Source organism: Trichechus manatus, unplaced genomic scaffold (assembly GCF_000243295.1).
Source record: "Trichechus manatus latirostris isolate Lorelei unplaced genomic scaffold, TriManLat1.0 scaffold00208, whole genome shotgun sequence".
Taxonomy (NCBI): Eukaryota; Metazoa; Chordata; class Mammalia; order Sirenia; family Trichechidae; genus Trichechus; species Trichechus manatus.
The window spans coordinates 3,500,427-3,515,255 of record NW_004444144.1 but is presented as its reverse complement, the minus strand read 5'-3'; the positions used below and the strand labels follow the sequence as shown (position 1 = coordinate 3,515,255).

The window sequence follows — 14,829 nt, the reverse complement described above, 5'->3', positions numbered from 1 at the left end:
CCACCAACCTTTCGGTTAACAGCCAATAGTCCCATATATCCCTACTGAAAACATTGGCCCCAACCTGCTCCTGGGCTCTCTTCCTCTTATCCTTTATAAAACAACAACAACACAACAAAAATATAATTTCCAACAATACAATAACAGCAATGAGAAAAATACACCAACTCCAACAACAACACATTAACACCAACAAACATAGCTAACATTTTTTGAGCATTTACTGTGTGACAGACACCATTCTATTTGTGTTAAATGCAACATGATCTCATTTGAACTCCACAGCAATTCTATTTAGCAGGTGCAGAAACTGAGGCACAGAGAAGTAAAGTGACTCGTCCAAAATTACACGGTTAATAAATGGAGGAGCCAATCCCACCCTTAGTCACCACGATCTACTGACTCTCTAATACCTATACAAGCTGATTCTGGTACAAACTTCTCCTTGTAGCCTCTCTCTGTGAGCCACACTTCCTCTCCCCTAACAGTCACTGTCCTCCAATGTTCCACTTCTTCCCCGGTATTCCAGGATATTTCCTTGAGCACTTCTGCCATTTATTGAAACTAAGTGATCCCTGGTTCTCTTGCAACCCTTGACCTCATTCTCAGATACATCAAAGTGTTAATAATGCATCTGACCCACTAACTTCCTGGTTCTTTATCCTTTTTTCTTGAAGTGACACCTACCTGCAACCTCAAGCCACACTTCATACCTTTTCCTCACTCAAAATTGTTCCACTGCCAAGATCCACGCTGATAGCTTCCTTCCTAGATCAGGAATGTGTTTCCATCCAACATGCCTGCTCCTGCACGCCTGCTGAACATACCCTTCACATCACGATTTCTGATACCTTGCTCACTTCCCACAGTCTATTAACCCCTTGCTGACTACACCATATACAGTCACATCCACCCAGCCTGTATTTGGTCACAGTGCTTTTACCCTTTGCTATGCTTTCTTTACCAAGTCTCAATCCTTCTTGCCCCTTCTTACATCAATGTAACCACAGTACATTTTTATTCTACCCTGCCCTTGATCAAGTAATTAAAATTTTCACCTAATGCATTTTAAAAAATTGAAATATGGTTTCACCTATCACATTGTTGTCGTTGGTTGCCATTGAGTCAATTGTGACTCATGGCGACCTGGTGTGCAGAGTAGAGCTGCTCCATAGAGTTTTCAAGCAGATTGCCAGGCTTGTCTTCCAATGTGCCTCTGTGGCGGGGGCGGGGGTGGTTTGGACCAGCAACATTTCAGCTAGTAGTCTAGCACTTAACCATTTGTGAGACCCAGGATCTCCCTGCCTATATCACATTAGTGAATAAATACTTTAAAAGATAACATACCATACTGGTGCAAGTATGATGAAATAAGTACTTTCACATACTGCCAGTTGTGGTAAAAAAGAAAAAAAATAGTAAAACCTTTTGGGTTGTCTATGTAAATCAAGTCCTATTAAAATCTAATCTATGCAAATTTGTCTATGTAAATCAAGTCCTATTACTTGATTTGCATAGACAAATTTGGTACTTTACTTGGTAGTTTGACTTTTATGAATCCATACTAACGAATAATTAGATAACCCTTGAAGTGTTATCTCTGCCCCTCTATACTTACCCAAATCTATACATTCATCAAGGCCCCGATCAATGTCCTCCTCCTCCATGAAGACTTCTAAGGTCACAATGAGCTCTGTCTTCTCTGAATTTCTAAGGCACTCACTTTCTTTACCTCCTATGCCTGGCATTGCTGGTTACCAGTTTACTCAATTTCAGCAAGTGTGCTGGGATCACTATGCTAGCACTGGGGAGACAAAGGATAATAAGACATAATCTGCGACCTTTATCAGTCCTAGTATGTCCTTTCACCCTAATTGGGTTGGAGGCCACTTGAAGGCAAGGACCATGGCTTACTTATTTGTATACTTGACACAGAGCCTTGCAAAAACGCGGGAAGCATTCAATTACTTAATAAATGTTTTGCTGAGAGAGACATTTAATGATAGAATGTGGTGCCATCAGTCACAGAATCCTTATTCCAGAAGGTTCCCTCATGGTGGGCTAGCATCCACTGAGATTGTCCCAACCTTATGTAGTCTGCCTTTGATTGATGAATATTATAAGAAGAACTTAATTTTTAATCTGAGCATTATTATTCCATACTTCCTCTTATATGTGATATAAAGATGTATTTTTGCTAAAAAATCTTTTTTTTAGCTGGGAAAATATGTTTTTATAGATCTAAAATATAATTAAACTCCAAATAATAATAAGAGTGCTTTTCCTTTATCAAAGAGATTATAACAATATTATCTTCATTTTATAGATTATGATACTAAGTCTCAGAGAGGTTAACAGATAATGAAACTAGTAAGTAGTGGATCACAAAAATATTCCCAGGTCCCTTCACCATACATATGGAGCTCTGGTGGCACAGTGGTTAAGAGCTACAGGTGCTAACCAAAAGTTAGGCAGTTTCGAATCTACCAGCTGTACCTTGGAAACCCTATGGGGGAGTTCTACTCTGTCCTATAGGGTTGCTATGTGTCAGAATCAACTCGATGGCAATGGGTGGTGGGTGAGTATACGTATGTATATTTTAGGGGGGCATTGGTGGTTTGGTGGTAGAATTCTTACCTTCCATGAAGAGATTCAGGTTTAATTCGCAGACAATTAACCTCATTCGCAGTCACCATCCATATGTCAATGGAGGCTTGCATGTTGCTATCATGCTAAATAGGTTTCAGTGGAGCTTCTAGACTAAGACAGACTAGGAAGAAAGGCCTGGCAATCTACTGCTAAAAATTAGGCAATGGAAACCCTATGGATCACAACAGTCTGATCTACAACGGATCATGGGCATGGTGCAGGATAAGGCAGAATTCCACTCCTTTGTGCATAGAGTCGCCATAAGTCCAGGACCACCTCAATAGCAGCTAACAACAACAACATACAATTTAGAAATAGACCTCCCGAAGGGAAATTTTCTCTGTGACTTTCTTTGGGTATCTCAAAATACCCCAAGTCATTATAAGTCACTCAATGACAAGAAACAGAAAAGATTCTGTTTCTGCGCTTTCTTTCATCTCTTCTCTGACCGTCTCCACTCCCACCCCATCATTCACATCACATATACTTTTTCTAGCCTTCATTTCACCAGGGCTTTCTTACTTAGGTCACGGTGATTATTTTTACTTGGTAAAACATCTATTACGGGAGAAGATAAACCAGGTGAGAGGTAGATGTCTGGAGCATGGACCTTTAAAGGATCACAACAGGAAAAGGGTCTAAATGGAAAACAAAGGGCACACTCAGATTAAGATAACTGAGGATTTAATAAAGGGATTGTTTATAAAAAATATGTTCCCTTTGTTAATAAAATGTTAGAAAGTGTGTTTTCTTTGTAGATAAATATTACTCCCCTAGACTTGAAGGGATAAGAAGGAGCAGATACAGGTAGGAGACTAGGCCATCTTAACAAGAACAGTGAAGCCAGCCCAGGATGACCTCAAAGTGGTGGAGCCTGAGCAGTAAATACCTTGGCCTCACTCTTTTCCCTCCAGCTGACTTCCTGCCAGGGATCCACATTGACCAACCCCAGTGGGACACCTCCTGAAGGCATAGGAGCCAGCTGACAGAGTCCATACTAGTAAGCCCCCCTGGGCAGAGAACAGGGTGGATAAGGGTAGAAAAAGCTGAAGAGTGGATCTGGTAGAGCAAATGGAAGATATCTGACACAAATAATGAGAGTCATCTCTCAAAGTATCATATCTTTTGACTAGAGGATAGAATTATGAAACAGTCAAAGGCTGGTACTTACTACAAGGGAATATAAGACTCAAAATGAGAAATGTCTCATAGTAGGGTACCATAATAAAATACACACGTATCTCATTAGTGGGATATTAACATGTGTTTTGGCATGTAGACTGAATAGACATTAACCAGTCTCTACATTGACACCTTTAAAATTGTTGTTGTTTTGTTATTGTTAGGTGTCGTCTGCTCTGAGCCATGATCCATCTGATATCAGCAATGATATTCCTCATTCCACGTCCTCCTCTGAATCCAACTTAAATTTCTGACAATTCCCATGTACAATAGAATGAAACACTGCCCAGTCCTGCGCCATCCTCATAATTATTGTTATGCTTGATCCCATTGTTGCAGCCACTGTGTCAATCCATCTCATTGAAGGTCTTCCTCTTTTTCAAAGACCCTCTGCTTTACCAAGCATATTGTCCTTCTCCAGGAACTGATCCCTCCTGATTACACATCCAAAGTCTGTGAGACATAGTCTTACCATCCTTGCTTCTAAGGAGCATTCTGGTTGTACTTCTTCCAAGACAGATCTTTTTGTTCTTTTGGCAGTCCATGGTATATTAAATATTCTTTGCCAAACCACAATTCAAAGGCATCAATTCTTCTTCGGTCTTCCTTATCCGTTGTCCAGCTTTCGCATGCATACCAGGCGATTGAAAACACTATGGCTTGGGTCAGGCGGACCTTAGTCTTCAAGGTGACATCTTTGCTTTTCGACACTTTAAAGAGGTCTTTTGCAGCAGATTTGCCCAAGGCAACATGTTCTTTGATTTCTTGACTGCTGCTTCCAAGGGTGTTGATTGTGGATCCAAGTAAAATGAAATCCTTGACAGCTTGAATCTTTTCTCCATTTATCATGATATTGCTTATTGGTCCAGTTGTGAGGACTTTTGTTTTCTTTATGTTGAGATGTAATCCATACTGAAGGCTGTGTAGTCTTTTATCTTCATCAGTAAGTGCTTCAAGTCCTCTTCACTTTAAGCAAGGAAGCTTGTGTCATCTGCATATAGAAGGTTGTTAATGATTTTTCCTCCAATCCTGACGTCCGTTCTTCTTCATAAAGTCCAGCTTCTCAGATTATCTGCTCGGCATACAGACTGAATAAGTATGGTGAAAGCATACAACCCTGACACACACCTTTTCTAATTTTAAACCACACAGTATCCCCTTGTTCTGTTTGAACAAATGCCTCTTGTTCTAATACAGGTTCCTCATCAGCACAATTAAGTGCTCTGGAATTCCCATTCTTCCCAATGTTATACATAATTTGTTATGAACCACACAGTCAAATACCTTTGCATAGTCAATAAAACACAGGTAAACCTCTTTCTGGTATTCTCTGCTCTGAGCCATGATCCATCTGATATCAGCAATGATATTCCTCATTCCACGTCCTCCTCTGAATCCGACTTAAATTTCTGACAATTCCCTTTCAGTGTACTGCTGCAACTGCTTTCGAATGCTCTTCAGAAAATTTTTCTTGTGTGTGATATCAGTGATATTGTTCGATAATTTCCACATCTGTTGGAACACCTTTCTTTGGAAAGGATACAAATATGGATCTGTTCCAGTTGGTTAGCTAGGTAGCTATCTTCCAAATTTCTTGGCATAGTCGAGTGAGCACTTCCAGTGCTGCATCCATTTGTTGAAACGTCTCAGTTGGTCAGTTCCTGGAGCCTTGTTTTTCACCAATGCCTTCAGTGCAGCTTGGACCTCTTCCTTCTGTACTATCAGTTCCTGATCATAAGATACCTCCTGAAATGGTTGAAGATAGACCAATTTTTATTGGTATAGTGACTCTGTGTATTCCTTCCCCACAGAATCCTTCAATATTGCAACTCGAGGCCTGAATTTTTTCCTTCAGTTCTTTCAGCTTGAGAAATGCTGTGCATGTTCCTCCCTTTTGGTTTTCTAACTCCAAGCCTTTGCACATGTCATTATAATACTTTACTTTGTCTTCTCAAGCCACCTTTTGAAATCTTCTGCTCAGTTATTTTACTTCATCATTTCTTCTGTTTGCTTTAGCTACTTGACATCCAAGAGCAAGTTTCAGAGTCTCTTCTGACATCAATTTTGGTCTTTTCTTTCTTTCCTGTCTTTTTAATGACCTTTTGCTTTCTTCAGATATGATGTCCTTGATGTCATTTCACAACTCATCTGGTCTTCGGTCATTAGTGTTCAACATGTCAAATCTATTCTGAAGAAGGTCTCTAAATTCAGGTGGGATATACTCAAGATTGTACTTTGGCTCTTGTGGACTTGCAATTTTCTTCAGCTTCAACTTGAACTTACATAGAAGCAGTTGGCCCCTGGCCTTGTTCTGTCTGATGATATTGAGCTTTTCCTTTGTCTATTTCCAAATATGTAGTCCATTTGAATCCTTTGTTTTCTGTCCAGCAGGGTCTAGGTGTATAGTTGCCATTTATGTTTTTGAAAAAAGGTATTTGCAATGAAGAAGTCATTGATCTTTCAAAATTCTATCATGCAATCTCCAGCATCGTTTCTATCACCAAGGCCGTATTTTCTAACTACCGATTCTTCTTCTTTGTTTCCAACTTTCACATTCCAATCACCAGCAATTATCAGTGCAACCTGATTGCATGTTCGATCAATGTCAGACTGCAGAAGTTACTAAAAAATCTTTACTTTCTTCATCTTTGGCCTTAGTGGTTGGTGTGTAAATTTGAATATTACTCATATTAACTGGTCTTTCTTGTAGGCATATGGCTTTTATCCTATCACTGACAGCGCTGTACTTCAGGATAGATCTTGAAATGTTCTTTTTGATGATGAATGTAACACCATTCCTCTTCAATTTGTAGATCATTTGATTGTCTGATTTAAACTGGCCAATACCAGTCCATTTCGGCTCACTAATGCCTAGGATATGGATGTTTATGTGTTCCATTTCATTTCTGATGATTTCCAATTTTCCTAGATTCATATTTCATACATTCCGTATTCCAATTATTAATGGACGTTTGCAGTTGTTTCTTCTCATTTTGAGTCATGCCACATCAGCAAATGAAGGTCCTGAAAGCTTGACTCCATCCACATTATTAAGGTCGACTCTACCTGAGGAGGTAGCTCTTCCCCAGTTGTCTTTTGAGTGCCTTCTGACCTGAGGGGCTCGTCTTCTGGCACTATATCAGACAATGTTCTGCTGATATTCATAGGTTTTCTCTGGCTAATTCTTTTCAGAAGTAGACCTCCAGGTCCTTCTTCCTAATTTGTCTTAGTCTGGAAGTTCAGCTCAAACCTGTCGACCATGGGTGACCCTGCTGGTATTTGAATACTGGTGGCATGGCTTCCAGCATCAGAGCAACAGGCAAGCCCGCACAGTACGACAAACTGACAGATGCTTGGGGGCCCTTAAAATTAGAAAAGTGCAAAATTCCCACCCACCAGCAAGACCAAGGCATTGTTGATATAAAAGTAACATATATTTTTGTGTTATTAACATCTTGGAAGAGCTTATATTTTATTGGGGGACCTTATAGTGTGTGTATAGATGAATGTGCACAAAGTATGATGAGAACAGTGCATCAGGCCTTCGAAATGGAATATCGGCTGTCACACCACGGACAGGTCACTCTCTCTGAGCACGAGAGTCCTCACTAATAAGATGGGGAAAATAATACCCTCTCTAAAACCCAGACAGTGTAATGGACACATGAAAGTCCATAGTAAACCATAAAATGCAACACACACACCATGCACCACCTTTTATTATTGTCTTGTCATATGATTACATCAGATCTTTCCAGTAGACTTGAAACTTCTTAGAATCCGAGCACTGTTACATAAATGAGCCAAAGATGGCTTCCATGTATTGGTCCCAGGTTATTTACTTCTTCATAGCAATTTGAGGCCCATTAGTCAAAAGAGCCCACAGATGCCAAACTTAAATTTTTACACATTCAATTGTTTTAGAAATAGCCCCGGCTCTCTTCTCCTCCCTGTTTGACAGTCAGTTGCATCCCTGAGACACAAAAGTGAAGGTCAGAGTAAACAGGTATTGTCACATCGGGTACCTGGTCACCAGGGCTGCTGATAACTCCATCGAAGTGGAGGTTGTCACCATCAATAACCCCTTCACTGACCTCAACTATATGGTCTGCATGATCCAGTATGATTCCACCCATGACAAGTTCAATGGCACCGTCAAGGCTGAGAACGGGAAGCTTGTCAACAGTGGGAAGCCCCTTTCTATCTTCGAGGAGCGAGATCTCGCCAACATCAAGTGGGATGATGTTGGTGCTGAATAGGTTGTAAAGTCCACTTGTGTCTTCACAACCTTGGAGAAGGCTGGGGCTCACTCAAAGGGTAGCACCAAAAGGGTAATCATCTCTGCCCCTTCTGCAGTGCCCCCATGTCTGTGATGGACATGAACCCATCACAAGAAGTATGACAATTCCTTCAAGATTGTCAGCAATGCCTCCTGCACAATCAACTGCTTGCCCCCCCCCCCCCAGCTAACATCATCAATGACATCTTTGGCATCATGGAGAGACTTATGACCACAGTCCATACCATCACTGCCACCAGGAAGACTGTGGATGGTCCCTCTGAGAAACTGTGGCATGATGGCCATGGAGAGACCCAGAACATCATCCCTGCATCTACTGGTGCTGCCTAGGCAATGGGCAAGATTTTCCCTGAGCTGAATGGGAAGCTCACTGGCATGGTCTTCCATATCCCCACTCCCAATGTGTCAGTCGTGGATCTGACCTGACATCTGGAGAAAGCTGCCAAATATGATGACATTAAGAAAGCAGTGAAACAGGCATTGGAGGGTCCTGGGCTACACTGCAAACCAGGTTGTCTCCTCCAACTTTAACAGTGACACCCACTCTTCCATCTTTGATGCTGGGGCTGGCATTGCCCTCAATGACCACTTTGTCAAACTCATTTCCTGATATGACAATGAATTTGGCTACAGCAACAGGTGGTCCACATGGCCTCCAAGGAATAAGAGCCCCCTTGTCCATCCATCCCAGCAATAGCAAGAGAAGAATAGAGGGGCCCTCAGCTGTTGGCGAGTCTTTGCCCCAGCTCGATCCTCCAACACACTGAAAATCTCCCATCCTCGACACAGTTTCCATCCCAGACCCTCTGAAGAAGGGGAGGGGCTTAGAGAGTCCAACCTTGTCATGTACCATCAATAAAGTACACTGTATCCTCTCCCCAAAAAAAGCCCAGTTGAGCAGATTTTTAGTCACTTAGAGACTTCCTGCTTTACATATCCCACAAAACTGTGCCCAACATCCGACAGCCACAGGTAAGCCCTGTAATTATAAAAGCCCAAACTGCTGCTGTCCTTCGGAGTTCTCTGACCCAGAGACTCCCCACCTTGCTGCGGGCAGACATGACCGAGGCACACGTATACCTCCCTTCTCCTCTCCCCCAGGAATTCCCTTGCCTGCTTTCCCTTCTGATATCTTCCTTCACCATTTGGAGGGCCTCTTGTGGGGATTGCCAGCTGCATGCAAACTCTCAACCACTTTGTCCTATAAATAAATAGCTTGCTGTGCAACACTGCCATCTCGTGGTCATATATTTTCCTTGCTCAGTCCCAAAACTCTCAAACTCAAAGCATTTTACAGAGTATCTGCCACATAGCCTGGCATATAGCAGATGCTCAGTAAATAGTTTGTTGATGGATAGACATATGTAGGCACTTTCCTAAAATTTAATGAGATTCAGTCAGCTATCACTCCTAAGAGAGGGATTTTACGTGGAGAAACAAAGACACTGAGTCAAAGAATTGTCATAAAATGTGGTCGTTACTAGTGCGTGACAGATCATGTTACAAAGTTTTACTCCTTGTGGAATATCCATCAGTGGGAAGGATGGCTCAGAGGAGAGGCAAGTGTGGGGACTCCCTGCCTGGAAGGAGAGGGTGTCAGTCAAAGCCCCAGCAGGCAGCGGCACCCTTGCAAGCCCAGCCATTCTTACAGAGGCACAGGTGGAGGCTGCTTCTGCCCTAAGCCCAGCCGCCTCAGAGAACTTCTCTCCCAGAGAGCAACCCGCCCTTCTCCCGGAAGCCGTGCCTTTGCAAGATTTCTCCACATTATTCCCCTCAGCCGGGGCTGTTTTGTTGCTGGCTGTTAAAACTGAAACCTTTTATGGTGTACATAAGCCAGAGGTGACACAATTAAATGAAACTATTTGTCATATAAAATTTACATCAGCACGAATTAAATGTCAGATAAGTTAGGATTGACAGCCTCCACTGAGTCATAAAGACTAAATTAGTCTTGTGAAGGGCATTCTCATGCAGTCCCTAATAAACGCCACTCCATCTAAGACTTCCTTTTCCAAAGTGCCAAAAGGAGAATGTCAATGATGAGGTTGCCTTATTTCTCACAAGAAGCTGAAGGGAGATAAAAATCTGTCTCTACTAACTACGTGACTTTTCTTAACGTGGAAAAAAACAGGGTAGAGACTACAGTGTAAAGGAAAGCAAGACTGAGAAAACGTGAATCTTGTCTCTAGCTGTTTACATTGCGTGACCTTGGGCCAATCACACCACTTCTCTGATTAACAGGTAATACCACCCACCAGTCCTAACTGCTTCGTGGAGCTATTTAAGTATTAAGTGAAGTAATAAAGAGACACTTTTTGACCTATGAAGTTCTAGGTAAGTGTCAGCGTATAGCAATGACAGGTTTAATTCATTCATTTGTTCAACATAATGCTAAGTACTAGAGACACAAGGCAAAAAGGACGCAGCTCATATCTTGTAGGTGGTGGGAAATACACACACCAATGACAACAGTGGATTAGGGTGATCTTCGTGGTAGAGGTCGTAGAGTACTAACATAAATAGTTAACATGCATTATGTATTTACTCTGCACCAGGTACTTACACAGTTTATATCACTTTATATCATTAAACACTTTCAGCCACCTATGTGGTAGATACTATTATCATCCACCTTTCACATATGAGGGCCTCGGAGAGATCTGGTGACCTCCTCTGTGGGGGTGCATACAAGCTTCAGAGAAGAGGTGACTGAACCAAATTTCTAAAACAATTTGGTTCACTGGGCATGGAGCGGGGGAACGGGCATGCGGAGCAGAGGGAACAAGGGCCCAGTGAAGTCACAGTGCATACACGTGCTCAGATCCCTGAGTAGGTCAATGTGTTCAGACAACAGGGCAAGAAGGAGGTTGCAGCAAGAGATGAGGCTGGAGAGAAAGATGAAGCTAATTTATGGAATGTCTTGCGTATGCTGCTCAGGGGTTAGTTATTTATCCTACAGGCAGTGAAGCACAAGGCAGGTTTTTATATTATTTATTAAGCTTTTTGGAAAGATTATTCTAAAGCAGGCTTTAGAACAGGTTAGAGAGCTGAAGCCAGGGAAACTAATTATGAGACTCAGTCTAGTGCGTAATATTTGGTAAATACAAAATATGCACCAGCGCTGTGCAAAGTGCTTTTATGAAGTGCTTTGCTTATTCATTCCTCCTCCTGTGCCAGGCAGGATATGATGAGAATCTACAGCAGTAGGAATGGGGATGATGAGGTAAATTTTCAAGACATTGGGGAGACTGAATGGGTAGGGCTTTGGTACCATGTAGAAGTTTGGTTCAGGAAAATGGCAGAATAAAGTTTTAGTCCAATATTTCTGGCTTGGGTAGATGGTGATCCATGTTCTTGGAGTAGTCATAAAGGAGAAGCATTGGGTGTATAGCAAAAGTCAGTGAATTCAGATTTGGTTGTGCTGCAGTTGACCTGCCGATGGTTTACCCAGGTAGTGGTTGGACTCAAGCCTATTGCTTAGCAGAGATGGTGAGGGTAAACACACACATACACACACACACACACACTATAGACACACTTCGTAATCATCAGCATATAGAAGATGCATCCCCCCAAGCGTCTGTCAGTTTGTCAACAAGATGGATTGACACAGTGGCTGCAACCATGGGCTCAAGCATAACAAAGATTAGGAGGATGGCGCAGGACAGGGAGGTGTTTCGTTCTGTTGTACACAGGGCTGCTATGAGTCAAAACCAACTCTGTGGCACCTAACATAACACAGAAGCTGCATCAGGATGACCTGGGAGAAGATGAAATCTGTCCAGGGAGAACATGTAGAGTGAGAAGAGGGATGAGACAAAAGATAAGTCATGCCAAGGACAGAACCCTAGTGGGAAACGTTAAGTGACAGTTTTCCAGAGAATGAGAAGAATCCATAAAAGTTGATGAGAAGGAATGATCATAATAATAAGAGAGGAACCAAAGGGGAAATTGGGTCATAGAAATTAAGAGAAAGCTTCACAAAGAGTGGAGTCTTAACAGTGTCAAATACCACTGGCAGGTCTAATATGAGGAGGACTGGGAGAAGCCCATTGAACTTGGCATTAGGAGGTGACTGATGATCTTGTTAGGATAGATTCTTTTGAGTGGAGAGTTAAGAAGCCAAATTTTGAAGTGATGAAGAATAAATGAAAAATATGGAAGTAGATTCAGCATGTGTGGACTGTGCCTTCAAGGAACTGGGCTGTGAAGGAAGGAGGGAAATTGAGAAAGACAGTAGGGTAGAGGGAGAATTGTTTGGTGGTGGTGGTGGTGGTGGTGTATAAGATGGAACACTTGAGTCTATTGAGTAACCACAGGAAAACAGCCAATAGAGAAGCAAGAGGATTAAAAATGTAGTCAAGAGAGGGGAAAATTGATGAAGCAAAGTCTTGAAGAATACAGGGGATAAAATGGAAGCTAGGAAAAAAGACACTTCTTTTGAAACTGGAGTAAAGGCGGGAACCTGAGCTCTGCTCCCACTAGGAGTCTGACGTGTAAGGACATCTCTGGAGGATAAAGGTGGGACAGCCAGGGCGCTGCTGGGAGGCTCTTTGCATGTGGGGCCATCCAGCCTCCAGAAAAAAAGCTCTTCCTAAGTGAAAAGAGAATTACGGGAAAGAAAAGATGGAAGGGCACCACTTGGGTAGGAGGGAATATTTAGTGTACAACACATTATCTGTCATATAAAGTGCATTTTGTGTAGACCACAAAAGTTTATGCCTAATTCTTAAGGAAAAAATTTAAAAATATATGGTAGGAACAAAGGTTCCTGTTATTCTAACCTCTCGTGGGACATGGAGAACACAAAACGGCAACAGTTTTAGTGCCAACAGGTCCAGCGGCAAAGGACTGAGCTCCACATAAGTGACCCCAGTTCTGGGCATGAGTGGGGACCCTGGTAGACATCAGCTTCCGAACCAGCACTTCGGGCGGTGCACATCTTTGTCAGCATCAGCGGCTCGTTCTGTGTCACTGGCAGCCAAGCACAGGGAGACACTGTCAAATAGATGTCGGGAGATGACATTTTACACTATTTCCTGAGTTATTTTTTATTTTATCATCATCATCTGTCTAGAGCCAAAGAATGTGGCTAATTACCTCAGAGAAGATCAAAACAACAGAAGCAGGCCGTAAGTAGTCTTTTGTACGTTTATACATGCACACCCGTGCACGCACACACACACACCCCAAAACAAAAAACAGACAAACAAACAAAACCCTTGCCTTCAAGTTGATTCCAACTCTTAGCGACCCTGTAGGACAGATTAGAACTGCCCCACAGGTTTTCAAGACTGAAATCTTTACAGAAGCAAACTGCCACGTCTCTCTTCGCTGGTGGATCCGTACCACTGACAGTTCAGTTAGCAGCCGAGCACTTAAACACTGTGCCTCCAAGGCTCCTTTCACACACACACATATACACACACACACACAGTCTTAAAAGTCATTTCATTCCAATGCTGGAGTCAGGTGCTTGATGGAGAAAAAAAAACAAAAACCAAACCCTTTGCCATTGAGTCGATTCCGACTGGTAGCGACTCTATAGGACAGAGTAGAACTCCCCCATACAGTGTCCAAGGAGCGCCTGGTGGATTTGAACTGCTGACCTGTTGGTTAACAGCTGTAGCTCTTAACCACTAAGCCACCAGGGTTTCCTGATGGAGAAAGATATTTTTATTATTCTAAAAATCTTTATTTAAAATCTAAATAACCATGGCTTAAAGGAAAAAGCCTAATGTTCATAGATAAATAATAAATTGGAGAGAGAAGGTGGAATATGTAAGAGCTAGGTCCCACTCAAAAGCTTCAAAGGTTTAACCAGCGGTGCAAGGGTGTACCCTTCCAAGAGAATATGACTGTACTAGGCCAGATGTTCCGGAGAGTTAACAACCCCAGAGTAGCTTCACCCACAGGCTGACGGCAGTTGGTGTGTAAACGTTCCTTGCCCCTTGATGGGATAACTCAGCGGCACATGTTCTATGCTGGCTCCCAAAGTTCCCACCAGGACAAAGCTCCAGTTACTCAAGGAAGAAACTTGATTGATAGCACTCCCTATTGGCTACTTTCCCTTCCTCAGCCACTTCCCGTTCTCTTACTGGGGTTTCCGGAGATCACTTCCCAAATAAACTGCTCACACTAGGATCCTTGACTCAGGGACTGATCTGGAGGAAGCCCAAACTCCTTGCAACAGGAGTTAAATGAATAAATCTGCAGCAGCTGAAGGGAGAAAGATGAAGAGAGCTCATAGCTAATGACCTTAGCTTTCTCTGTGTCAACAGGAAGCAAGGTCACCTGTACAGAAGAACTTGGAGGGCTGAGTGGAGTTGTGTAAGAGCTGTTGTGAGGAACAGATGAGGATACCACCTGAGGCCACATAAGAGGATGGCAGAGCAGTGCTGAAAACCTAGCTAAAGTTGGAAACCAAACTTGCAGTCATGTGCTTTTCCCCTACCTACGGCATCCAGCCATCTGAGACCAGAGAAGCAGATGGTCAAATCGATCAAAAGTAAGGAGTATATAGGGAAGTTGCAGCAGAAGGCTCACAGAGTGAGGAAACTGAGCATGCTCATGGCGAGAGAGTGACTGAAATGATACAGTCAATGGCCCAGAAAAGACAGAAAAGCCACAACTGGAGGGCGGAGAGTAGAAGGTGGATTTGAAGAGTGTGTGTGATGAGAGAAACGAAGCAAGAGGGC

The 14,829-nt window shown here is 42.6% G+C and overlaps 2 pseudogenes; both read left to right on the top strand.

Annotated features, from left to right (window-relative positions):
• The first annotated feature begins 7,090 nt into the window (after window positions 1-7,090).
• LOC101347297 (glyceraldehyde-3-phosphate dehydrogenase pseudogene) lies at window positions 7,091-8,090 on the top strand (annotated as a pseudogene).
• A 92-nt stretch (window positions 8,091-8,182) lies between these two features.
• On the top strand, window positions 8,183-8,828 carry LOC111822765 (glyceraldehyde-3-phosphate dehydrogenase-like; annotated as a pseudogene).
• The last annotated feature ends 6,001 nt before the right edge of the window (window positions 8,829-14,829 follow it).